Below are 13497 nucleotides of genomic sequence, written 5' to 3'. Positions count from 1 at the left end.
GCACAAATGGCTTTAGTTTAGGAGTGGTTCAGCAGGTCTGAAACCTCCGCAGTGGTAAACCAGGCAGCCGCTGGAAAGAATGGGGGTGTTCTCCATGTATTGACATGTAATCTTCAAGACCTGCAGTTTAAAAGGATATTATAAGCTATGTCTTCTTTAATTCCTCCTTGCCTAAAAACAACAAGTGATGTCAGAAGCTGTAGCCTGGGATCCTGTGGATGGAAGATGCTTCGTCAACCATTGCTCTGTTTTAGGGTGATGAGTAGGTTTATACACCAACCACCCTTCTTTTTAAGTTAATGCTTAGCCACCTAAGAAGAGCAAAGAGGTTTTGTATCAGCCAGGTTCTAGTCAGGAGCCAGAAACCATGTCAGTTATTTTAACAAAAAATTTACAGAGAATTTTTTGCTAGATCTATCTAAGTAAAAAGGCAAAAAGAGAAAGCTAAGGTATCATGGAGGTGGTAACTGTGAGGAGGAGCTACCACCCACGACTGGAGGAGCTGAGATGGAATCTGGCCTCATTGTTGATGTTTGACCACTGACGGATTTCAAGCCCTGCCCACATTTTGCCTCACATCTGGACAAGCTGAAAAGAAATCCCAAGCACACCCTCTCAGCTTTCAAGATGACGTTTATGCAAACGCTGACCTGTTTAGTTGTGCTGGAATCCTTACCCCTAACCGCAATAAAAACCAGAGCCACTCACCCTTCCTTTTATCAAGGCAAACCAGCTGGCTTTGGTACCTGTCCTGCTGTCCCCACAGACCCTCATTATGTGAATAATAAACTTTTTCATAACCTTTTGATATGTTGTGATGTCATTAGTTTCAACATCTGAACCAGGTTGAGATGGTGGTATCACATTGATTCTACCTCCACAGGGCAAGCTACAAAACAGGAACCAAGAGGAGTGGTTCGAGTTGTTGAAACATTAGGTAGACATTGCACGTGGACCCCTGTGGAACTGAGTTCAGACCTGTGAGAGCACAGCCGGACTCGACTGCTGCTGCCAGAAGGAATTGCCCCAGAAGGAAGAAGCATTGGGAACAGAAAGCAGTGCCCACAAAAGGCAAGAAGGAACAAGTCTCCTCTTCCTCCTGTGTTAGGATTCTCCAGAGAATCAGAATCAATAGGATGTGTGTGTGTGTATAAATAGAATACAATTGGCTCATGTGGTCCAAAATTCGCTGAGTGTGCCAGCAGGTTGGAGATCCAGGAGAGCCCATATTCCAGCTCCGCCCAAAGGCTGTTTGCCGTAGAACCTGAAAGAGCTAATGTTGCGGGTGAAGTTGGTAGACAGTCTGCTAGAGTATTCTTTGTTGCCTGGGAAGGCCAGTCTGTTTTATTCCAGCATTCAGCTGATTAGAACAGGCCTGTCCACATTATGGAGAGTAATCTACTTTACTCACAGAGCCCACCAATTTAAATGTTAATTGCATCCAAAAAACACCCTAACAGAATAACATCTGACCAAATGTTTGTGGCCCAGACAAGCTGGCACACAAAATTAATCATCACATCGTCCAGTATTGCAGCTTCTCTCTCATACTCATTGATTGCAGAACCTAATGAAACCAGCAGGCAAAGCAGAGATGTGGATTGCAGAATTCCAATCCCATCATCACAAAGCATCTCTAGAAGGCCAGGTTTGAAGCAGAAAGATAATCTAATAAATGATGCAACTTTCCTGAATTATTTTTAAAATTCCTAGGATATTTGACTTAAAAAATTTTGAGACGGATAATACTTGTTGAGGAAATTTTGTGTTAAATTGTAGACACTTGGTCACTTAAAGGAGTGAATTATGTCATCAGTTGGTTTTACCCATTGACCTTGTAATAGCTGTTGACTGACCTTACCTTGCTGTAATGAACTCAGTAATAAGTCTCAGGAAGAGTTTCTCAAAATTAAGAACACAGTTAAGAGTATTCTTCTTCATGAACATTTATTTTACAAGGTTCAATAAATTAATAAATTTAATAAGGCAAATGTGTGACTTTAACTGGAGAAGGCAATGGCACCCCACTCCACTACTCTTGCCTGGAAAATCCCATGGACAGAGGAGCCTGGTAGGCTGCAGTCTATGGGGTTGCTAAGAGTTGGACATGACAGAGCAACTTCCCTTTCGCTTTTCACTTTCCTGCATTGGAGAAGGAAATGGCAACCCACTCCAGTGTTCTTGCCTGGAGAATCCCAGGGACGGGGAGCCTGGTGGGCTGCCGTCTATGGGGTCGCACAGAGTTGGACACGACTGAAATGAGTTAGCAGCAACGGCAGCAGCAGTGACTTTAACAAAACACAACACAGAATCCACATTTGCCTCAAATGGAGCAGTGACCTGGATAAGACCCCAACAGAGCACAGGGGAAACCAGGCAGTGGAGTCCTAGAGTCAATTAAAGAGGCAAGGATGCCTCCATTTACATTCATGGTTGAGCTATCTTTGTTGCCCAAATGACCTGGGAGCACATCAGTTCATGCCCTTCACTATTTAATCTGTATAAGATAGCTGAGTTAAAGAGAATGTGCATCTAGGTGTACTGGTTAAGACTCATAGGATATTAATGTGGTTTCAATAGGTGGTTCCTATTGGTGTGAATTAAAGAATCTGATAAATATGTTGAATAGAGGTAGAAAAAATTGGTCTAAGATATTTTCCCTCTGCAACTTAAGATTTGAATGAGAGCAGAAAACAGACTGCCTTCAGATACATCATTGTGGCTTATTTAAAATGGCCATGGAAGATATTCCCTTGGTGAGAGTCAGTCCAAGGAGTCATGTATGTAGAACAATACTAAATACTGACCTCAGCAACCCAAGAGAAATATGCTTTTAGATTCATGCAAACATTTCCACATAATAGTTGGACACATGAATCTTATTCATATAGAAGTATAAAGTTGTTGGGAAAATCCACAGGTTTTCCTTCTTCTTGGTCCATTTACAATTGATTATATACATTTAAATTTTCTATCATCAGATCCACAGCTGAGAAGCTTGTTCTGTCAAGGTGCAGTCTAATGTGAACATAAGCAGGAACTTTTATGTCTTAAGGCTGATTCATGTGGATGTATGGCAAAAACCACCACAATATTGTAAAGTAATTAGCCTCCAATTAAATTTAAAAAGTCTTGTGAGGAAAAAAAGAAGTTACATATAAGAAGGTCTAGCCTGTGCGTGGGAGTCCCATGTGGGCGCCAGTGCAGCCAGGAACCGCGCGGGTTGCCATGGTGGAGCTGCAACAGTTCTGGGTGCAGGAGGCAGTGGACTCCACAGTAAAGTGTCTGGAGAGGGAAAATATCCAGAAGATGCAGGGCCTCATGTTCTGGCGCAGCACCGGCTGTTGTGAAAACAGCCAGGCGTCCATGTCGCAAGTGCACAGTGCATTGAGCACTGCCATGCATCTCTGGCTCAAGCCCAGGCCCTGGTGACCAGCGAGCTGGAGAAGTTCCAGGACTGCCTGGCCCGGTGCACTCTATGTATTGCAGTGACAAAGCCAAAGATTCAATAGATGTGGGGAGTAAGGAGCTGCAGGTGGGGCGGCGGCTGGAGACCTGCGTGACCAAGTGTGTGGATGACCACGTGAACCTCATCGCAATCTTGACCAGGAAGATGAAGGAGTCTCTCTCAGCCATTGGGAAATAGCTGTCTGCTAGTGGCCATGCAGGGGTGAGGGCAGGAATTGATTTAAAAAGAGGAATGGGGATTTGGGTCTTTTAGGGGAAGTTGATGAATGAGGAAATCAAGGATGGCAGCAAGTCTAAGGCCTGTGTTTCTTTGCTCTGAACACTGGTTCCTTTGTGTTTCAATCCTAGAAAGTGAAATGGAAAAACAACGGTGCTGAAATTTGGCTCACTGATAGCTCAGGAGGTTTTTTGTGAGCCTGAATTTCATGTGGCAAGTGCTTCTCTTGGCAACAGGGAGGCTCCCTTGTACCAAATCAGGGCCCTTCAAGGTACCAGATTCTCTTACTGCACAGATACCAAGAGGCTGGCAGGTTCATCTCACCTGCTTATGGTCTAGTGGAGTATAAGAAGAGGTGTTTCCATTTGTTGCCCACCTGCTGTTTACCAGAAGGATCACTACAGCTTTTCCCACAAATTAATAAAACCCATGCAGTCACTAGTTTAGAACGGGACAGGGGGCGTCTAGGGATTTTGTTTCGCTTGGTTTTGTTTTATAGACAAGGGCATGACTTTAAGACGTAAAGTTGGGAGAGGAAGTTGGCAGATACTCATTTCTGACCAAGATGTGGCTGTGTATTTCTTAAAATTTTCACAAGTGCATCTTTCAGCATCTTTCATCTTTCACTGCATCTTTCAGCCTGGAGGCCCTGCAAAAATATAAGAAGTGGTATCACACTGGTAAGGGAAGCAAGTGTTCCCTTTCATTGGCAGCCACGGTGAGCCCTGGGGCAGCTTGCAACAAAGTCAGCCAAGCGACAAGACAGTCCTACAGTGACACTCACCCTTGAAGGGAAATGGGATTTTGACAGTGTTATATGCTCATATTCAGGAATGAACAGTGAAAGAGGAACTGTTGGCTGCTTAATTAAGAGGGTTGTGAAGTAGAGGCTTTGGAAAAATCTGGTTTTCATGAAACAGAATGAAAGCTAAAACCCAGTGTTGCTTACTTTGCCCCGAAATAACAGAGCTATACTGAGACACTTCCCTGGCAACCCCGAAAGTCAAGGGAGGAAAAGTAAACAATTTAGGGGTGAGCTTTAGCTCCTTTAGAGCGATAAAGGGACTGCCCTCCATTACCAAATACCACTTTTGCCAGGGCCTTTGCTACTTGCATCATTCTTGCCCCAGTTCTGGCACCTTATTTTGATAAGGACCTTATCTTTTTATCAACTTATTACTTAATAATATTGTCTGTTTGCTGTTTCAAGACTGTGATATATTTTCCTAGTGGTTTGGTTTTAAAAATAAATAAGACTTAATTTTCTTCCAAAAAAAAGAGAAAGTCTAGTTGGAGTCCTGAGAGCAAGCTCGGTGGCTGCAGCATCATAGAAGGAGCTATCTCAGGTAAGTAGAAAGTCTTATTACTGTGATTTTAGCTGCATGAGTTGGATTGTGGAGGAATGTTCCAAGCGGTAAGCCTTGGTCGCTAGTGCTAGAGTAATCCAGTGTCCAGTAACAGTTGGTGTTTTCCTGTCTTCGGATGTCTTGTTCACACACTACGAAGCTTCAGTCCTGGGATGACTTTTCACTTATCGTTGGTCACAGTAGTTGGAGTAGTCATTCATTTGTTCATTCATTCATTCATGGGAACATTTTTAAAAAATTGAGTCCACATTGGTTTATAGCATAAGTTTCATGCGCACAGCACTGTAATTCTACTTTTATATACACTGCAGCGTGCTCACCACCAGAAGTCTAGTTTTGATCCACCATACAGTTGGTCCCTTTTGCCCTTTTCACCCTTACCCCTCTGATAACCACCAGCTTGTTCTTTGTATCTGTTTTTCTTGTTTTTTATATTTCGTGTATGAATAAAATTGTATTTTGTTTTTCTCCATTTGACTTATTTCACTTAGTGTAATACCCTTAAAGTCCATTCTGTCACAGATGACAAGATTTCATCTTTTTATGACTGAATAATATTTCCATTGTATATATACACCACATCTTTATCCTTTATCCACATCTTTATATGTATATACAGCATATCCTTGTGTTGATGGGTACTTCACTTGTTTCTGCATCTTGCTTATTGTATATGCTGTGGCAATGAACATAGGGTGCATTTTATCTTTTCAAAATTATATTTCCATATTCTTTGGATAAGTCCTCAGAAGCAGAAGAACTGGATCATATGGTAATTCTAATAATACACTGAGGAATTGCCATTTTGTTTTCCATAGTGGCTGCACCAGCTTACTTTCCCATGAACAATATATGATTCTTTCTTTCCTACATTGTTTCCAACACATTTCTTTTTCTTTTTGACTGCACCTCACAGTGTGCAGAACTTCCCTGACCAGAGATCAAACCTGCACTCCTTGCAGTGGAAGCAAAGAGTCTTAAGCATCTATTTTTCTGCCAATACCATGCTGTTTTGATTACTAGCCTTCTAGTAAAATCTGACATCAGAGACTGTGACACCTGCGTCTTTGTTCTTTTTTCTCAGGACTGCTTTGGCTATCTGGATCTTTTGTGGTTTCATACAGATTTTAGGATTTTTTAAAATTCTACCTCTGTGAAAAATACTGGGATTTTGATAGGGATTGCACTGAATCTGTAGATTTCCTTAGGTAATATGGACATTTTAACAATGTTACTTCTTCCAAGCAATGAGCATGACATATTTTTCCATTTCTTTGTGTCTTCAATTTCTTTCAGCAGTATCTTTTAGTTTCCAGTTTTTTACTCCTTGGTTAAATTTATTCCTAGGGATATTTTTATTTTATTTTTTTTTGTGATTGTAAATGAAATTGCTTTCTTAATGTGTCTTTTTTGCTGGTTCATTGTTACTGTACAAAAATGCAACAGGTTTTTATATTTTAATTTGTACCTTGCAACTTTACTGTATTTTTTAAAAATGCCTTATTTATTTACTTATGGCTGTGCTGGGTCTCTATTGCTGCACATAGCCTTTGTCTAGTTGTGGCGAGTGGGGGTTGCTCTCTATTGTGGTATGTGGGCTTTGCAGTGTGCTGGCTTCCCTTGTTGCAGATCAGGGTCTCTAGAGCTAGCAGGCTTCAGTAGTTGTGGCGCATGGGCTTAGTTGCCCCTCGGCATGTGGAGTCTTCCCAGACCAGGGGTTGAACCCGTGTCCCTTGCATTGGCAGGTGGATTCTTAACCACTGGACTTCCAGGGAAGGCCTTGTATTTGCTTATTTTTTTAGTAGGTTTTTTCGTGTGTAATGGAGTCTTTAGCGTTTTCTGTATACAAAATCATGGTATCACCAAATAGTGAAAGTTTTACTTGTTTCTTTTCAAGTTGAGTGCCTTTTCCCTCTTTTCCTTGCCTCATTGCCCTGGCTAGGACTTCCAATGCCATGTTGAAGAGGATGGTGAGAGTAGACCCTTGTCTTATTCCTCATCTTAGAGGGATATTTCTCAGTTTTTCACCATTGAATATGATATTTGATGTGATTTTAGTTTTCTTAAGTTTACTGAATAACTTTTTGTGTCCTAGCACATGGTCTATTCTTGAGAATGTTCCATGTGCACTTGAGAAGAATGTATTCTGCAGCTTTTGGATGGAATGTTTTATATATAGTTTTAGGTCTGTTTGGTTCCATGTTTCACTTAAGGCCAATGTTTCCCTGTTGATTTTCTGTCTGAAGTATCTATCCATTGATGTAAGTGAGGTGTATAAGTCCCTTACAATTATTGTGTTGCTGTCAATTTCCCCTTTCCTGCCTTTAAACAATTATATTATTAATTGTTTCATATTTTTTGGTGTTTCCATGTTATGTGCCTATATATTAATACATGTTGTGCTTTTTTGATGAATCATGCCTTTGATCATTATATTTGCCTTTCGTTAACCTTGTATGGTTTGAAGTCTATTTTGTCTGAGGTGAGTTCAGCCACACTTTTTATTTTGGCTGCCATTTGCTTGGAGTATGCCATCCTTTCACATTGAGCCTACATTTATCTCTAGAGCTGAGTTTCTTGGGAGCACCATATAATGGGATCTTGTTTTTCAATCCGTCTAGCCACCCTGCCTTTTGGTTGGTGAATTTAATTCACCTAAAATTTAGGATAATTACTGATATATGAAGACTGATGACTGCCATTTTGTCTTTTGTTTTTTGGTTGCTTTATATTTCTGTTGTTTCTTCTCCCTTGTGTTTCTGTTTCCAACTCTCTCAAAGATTCCATATGCCATTGGTATGGCAGAGCCCACTGAATGTTCCCTATGTTTTGGATTCCTTTCCTTTTCAATAGTAGAAGGCTTCGCTCTTTATAGGACCACTGAAATGAAAGACTCTAAGTCCCAGCCTTTTTTTTTTTCAGTGTATATCTTCATCATTTTCCTAATCATATCTTTTTTTGTTTTTTGAAACAAAATACATAGGAGCACAAAGACTGACACACTGGGTGTTATTTTTTTAATTACCTAAAATGATTACATGTATATATAATGATAAAAAGAATTGAAGAAAGCCTTCAAAATTAGATTTTGAGAAAATTTTAAAGATCAAACCAGTTCATGATTTGTGTCAGGCTGGAGGCCTCTGAGGATCCTGTGTAGCATCCTGTGAGTAAGGCTAACAGCCTGGAAGATGACTTTCTCGGGGCTGAAGGATGTCAGCTTCAGGGACAAATCATGGAAGTAGGAAAGTCCCTGCGCTGGGAGAGTGCCTTGTGGGGAGGGGAATGTAGCGGGCAGTGGCTGAGGGGGTGGTGTGGATGGCTTGCAGAGCGGAGGAGGCCCTGTATCTGACAGCGATGGAGGTCTGTTGAGAGTAACAGGCCCCTGGTCAGCACCTGGAGAGTAGCCAGGGCTCTTTGGGCCACTTTTTCTTGGAGAGGCAGCAGCATGGGGTGACGCTGGGCCCCATGTCTGTGTAGGGACAGTAGGTGGGCCTCTGGGACAGGGAGCAACCACGTCCCCAGCCCCACATCCAGACGGGGGTTCACATGTCAGGTTCAGCAGGCAAGCAGGAGACAGTGCCCGAGGATCTGTCTTCCACGTGGGGTAGGTGACTTGTGCTGTGACTTCATTTACCCACATAAATGTGGGTAGAGGCCTGTTCTTTGACCCCACCTGACTTCTAGACATCTACAGGAGGGGAGAGAAAACCTCGGTGAGTTCTCCATCAGTGGGCAATGGAGGGATCCACCCCTCACTCGGCAAGGAACCCCATGGTCCCTGGGCTTCAATGAACTAACCCCACATCCCGTGAGAGTACGACTTTTAAGAAGCTTTTCCAGGAACAAGAAAGGTCTCCTAAATGGTCCAAAGTTCATTTTTAGGTTTGATCAGACCTTCAGTCCAATGTATCCAAGTCCACTCCTGGTCTAAATAAGTGACACCCTTGTTTGCCAAAGGTTGTTTCCTATGCATTTGTGAGTTCTGTTTCTTTTAGGAGGTATGAAGTGACCATCCTTCCTGGTCACTGAAAGCCCTTACCTTCTAGACTGGAGTAGGTTTCAAGATCTGAGCAGCTATTCAGCTGTTAGATGCTGGGTGAAAAAGGTGGGTCCAATTGAGGGGCAATGAGAAGACTTTGGGCCTGGGACTAGAATGCTACGTGGGTTCCAAGGCCTTGTTCAGTGGGCTTGAGGGGAGGAGGACTTCAAAGGAAAGAACCAGGAGGAAGAGTTGCTGAAGTCTGGTCATCCCCTCCCTGCCCCACGGCCATCTCCTTTTATTCTCTGGCGCCAGCACCTGGCGTTTATGACATCAAGGTCCTCAGCCAGTCATAGCGCTCACCCTGTGCTGTCACGTGGACCCTCCAAGGCAATCTGTGGAGGAAAGCACATTTGCTACCAGTGTAAATATGTACCTCTCTGTTTTTGCTGGTTAGTGTGCCTGGGCAAGGGCGATTGTTTCAGTCCTCTGAACTTATAATTTCTGGGAAATTTAATTTTGAGGAGCGGTCTTTATTTTTAAGGGTGAATTTATTTCTGCAATCTTTAAAAATATGAACATTTTGTAAATATGTCTTTTAAAAAAAAAATAAAACTAGATCTATGCAAGGGAATTGCTAACAACAGGATTTAAGTGTATGCTGAAAGGACTGAGAATTAGCAGAATAGTTTGGTGACAAAAAAGGAACCTCTACTAATGTAGCCATTTAAAAAGACTGTATTAGGGCTGTCCAGAGAAACGGAGCCAGCATATGTGTGTATGTGTGTGTGTGTATGTGTAGAGAGAGTGTGTGTGTTATTATAAGGAACTGGCTTACATTATTATGAAAGCTGAGAAGTCCAGACTCAGGAGAGCTGCTACTGTAGCTCCAGTCTAAGCTGGAGGCCAAAGGCACGAGAAGACTGATATTACAGGCTGAAGACAGTCATGAGAGCTTTTTTTTTTTTTTCTTTCAGGTCTTCAATGGATTGGATGAGGCCTACTTTCCACTAAGTTATAGAATGGAATATAATGGAAACATATTTAACTAATGAAACCAGTATAAGAAATACAGGAAGTTTGAATCATGAGAAATTTAATTTTGGTCTTAGATAAACCAAAATATTGTGTTAACATGTTTTTAAATGATAAATTAGTGAAGACTGAATCATAGCAGATTTTCTTTTAAATTGATTTCTTATTATTTCATAATAGTTACAAAGGCTATTAGGTAAATATACTTTTTTTTCTCCCTAGATTGCTGGTTTATTATAGGATATAACCCAGGAACAGCCAGCTGGAAGAGACTCACACAGTAGCATCCATGCCCCGTCTGAGTGACCAATGTGCCAGCATTTCCATGTGTCCACCAGCCCAGAAACTCCCAAGTATACTTTCCAATATTCATAAATAGAAATACTTTACTAACATTTCTTTCCTTTTTCTTATTTAGACAATTTTGGCTTCATTAAACCTAAATGTTCATAGAATATATATATAACATTCGAATGCATTTTTTGATAAATAAATCCTTCACATATTAAGGAGAGGTAAAAGAGATAAAGTGTGACAGGAGAAAAGAGGGAATTGACTTTAGACAGATAGCTAATTATTCTTCTCTGTAAGGAAAGAGGAAAAATTTAGACATGCACATACACAAAAAAGAGTGTCTGATTCTGACATAATTTGGTCCTTGAAATTTTTTCCCCTCCTTCATAGGGCATGTGGGATCTTCGTTTCCTGACCAGGGATCAAACCCATGCCCCCGATATTGGGCACTCAGCATCTTAACCACTGGACTGCCAGGAAGTCCCTGGTCCTTGAAAATTAAATTAGCCAAAAGATATTTGAAGCCAGCACTTATTAATTCCTGATGTATGGAAAGGGAGGAAGCAATACATCCTGCTTGAAACAAAATGATGTGTTGCTCCGGCAAACAAGCCACCATGGGAACAGGTCTAGTTCTCAGGGAGCTGAGGCCAGAGAGAAAGTTTGGGTCCAAGGGTGAGCCACGCCCAGCTGAGTAGGGAGTAGATCTGTGAGAAGTTTCTAGCCTGGCACCCACTATGCTAAACATGAACTAACCCTGCAAGGGGAGGACATGCCCCCTAGTCTATAGGCTTGTAGCCTGGAGAAAACAGATGCTGCTTTGTGGAGCCAGGCCGGGGAGCTGGCACAAGCTGGCAACTCGGGGAGAGGGAAGGGCAGGTGTCAGGGACACCTCTAGGTTGGGATCTCGGGTGCTATGACCGAGGGGCCCGGAGGAGGGGTGAGGTGTGTGTGTGGCTTTGCTGGAAAAGTCGAGGTTACTAGGTAGAATCTGGGCTGGGATAGGGTGGGAAGCACTTTACACAATAATAAGGTTGCTAGGAGCCCCCAGTCTTCTAGGGCCCTTTCTCTCTGAAGCTCCCTCCATAGACTCCTCCCTCCAGCACCTTCTGACAGGTGAGCTTCAAATCCTTCACACCCTTTTAGCCCCCCAGCTCCTGGCCAGCCCCTGCCTGTTCAAACCATTGTGCCCTTGCTACAAACAACCCTGATTCTGGGAATCCTGCCGAGTGTGCTGACTTCTCCACGGCCTTGTGGACCACTAAGGAAGGTGGAGAAGCCCTCTCTGCCTGAGGGCAAATCAGAGCTTCACATAGGATGTAGGTGTCAGAATCTTGAAAGCTCCTTGACGTTCTAGGTAGTGTAACTTGATGTTTCTCAGGGGTGACAGTCCCTGTCCATTCTAATGAAAGTGACGCAATTATCAATCTTGAAAGAAGGAAAGAGGAATCCCCAGACTGGCCAAGAGGCCCACACCAAGGCAGGCTTACCCTGAGCTCAGAAAGAATCAGCTTTGAAGCCTCCCTCTTGCAGTGTTCCTGGAAAAGTGTTCCCATGGTGTGTGAGTTTGTTGTCGCAGTAACAAATGACCACACATTTAGCTGCTTGGAACAAGAGCCATTTACTATCTCAGAGAGCTTGAGACTGGCAAGTGTTGTTGTTCCTCTGCTTAGGGTCTCACAAGACTGCCATCAAGGTTTTTGTCTATCCTTGGCTCTTGCCTGGAGACTCTGAGGAAAATCCACTTCTAGGCTCATTCATTTTGTTGACAGAGTTGACTTCCTTCTCATGGTCTTCAGTCCTGCCGTCATCAAGCCAGCGATGGCAGTAGAATCCTTCTCATACTTAGTTTGTCTTCTACTTGTTCTGTTCTCTCTCTCTGACCCCAGTGAGAAAAAGTTCTCCATGTTTCAGAGCCCAAGTGATTCGGTTGGGGCACCCAGGTGATACAGGATAGTATGCCCTAGATTTAGGTCCATCATTTTAATTACATCTGCAAAGTTCCCTTGGCCATATAATAAAACATATTCACAGGTTCCGAAGATTAGGGCAAGGACATCTTTTTTTTTTTTCTCCCCCCCCCCAACCCCCGCAAGGACATCTTTAGGGGGCCTTTCCATTGACTACACATGGTCATGTGTTTGTAACATTTGTAAGAGTGATATTTTTTGGCGTCTTTGTAGAAGGTCCAGCATTCTCCATTTTCCTGTTAATCTACGAGTGTTTTTGAAGCTGTCATTCTTTAATCATTGTTGCTTCCTTTATAAAATGAGTTTCAGGAATGGCAACGAGCATTTTCTTAAAGATTATGGGAACTCAGTTGCACGGAAAATATCAGAGACCATGTCACACAACCACTGACATTTCATGAAACTGTTAGTATTCATTCACACACAAGCACATGCATTCACACAAACACATACACACACAAGTGTATCTGAACTAGATAAAGATATAAAGTATACTTAAAAAAAAAGATTTATTTTTACTGATTTATTTTTGACTGCACTGGGTCTTCATTGCTGTGGGCTTTCTCCAGTTGTGGTGACTGGGCGCTACTCTTCATTGCAGTGCATGGGCTTCTCATTGCTGTGACTTCTCTTGGTGCAGAGCACAAGCTCAGTAGCTGTGGCTTGCAGGTTTAGTTGCCCTGCAGCATATGGGATCTTCCAGGACCAAGGATTGAAACTGTGTCCCCTGAATTGGCAGGCGGATTCTTAACCACTGGACCAGGAAAGCCCCTAAAGTATACTTTTTCGTATACTCCGTTAAAATGTTAAAATTTGAAAAGATAATTAAGAAACAAAACAACCTAGGAAAGTCCCTGTGGTCCAGTGGTTAGGGCTCTGTGCTTTCATTGCTAGGCAGGAGTTCAATCCTCGGTCTGGGGATTAAGATCCCATAAGACCCACGGGTACTACCAAAAAAACCAAAAAATTTCTAGAATTTATTGGAGCCGCCAGGTAGGTCTATTCTTGGTCCTGGGAAGATTTCTGGAGCATCTTGGATGACAGAGGGCTAGCACAGGTGGTTTATAGAAGCCCAGTGGCCGATGGTTCCCTTTGATGCAGTGGGTGGAGCCCTCCATCCTCAGCGTGGAAGACTGAGGACGCTCCTGTGTTGTCTCCATTTTC

General features: G+C 42.6%; 1 pseudogene; it reads left to right on the top strand.

The window, feature by feature from the left end:
- The first annotated feature begins 2209 nt into the window (after positions 1 to 2209).
- LOC136167757 (protein FAM136A pseudogene) lies at positions 2210 to 4224 on the top strand (annotated as a pseudogene).
- The last annotated feature ends 9273 nt before the right edge of the window (positions 4225 to 13497 follow it).

Source organism: Muntiacus reevesi, chromosome 4 (genome assembly GCF_963930625.1).
Source record: "Muntiacus reevesi chromosome 4, mMunRee1.1, whole genome shotgun sequence".
Lineage (NCBI taxonomy): Eukaryota > Metazoa > Chordata > Mammalia > Artiodactyla > Cervidae > Muntiacus > Muntiacus reevesi.
Note: the sequence above shows the minus strand (reverse complement) of the source record. Positions and strands in the feature narration are given on the sequence as shown.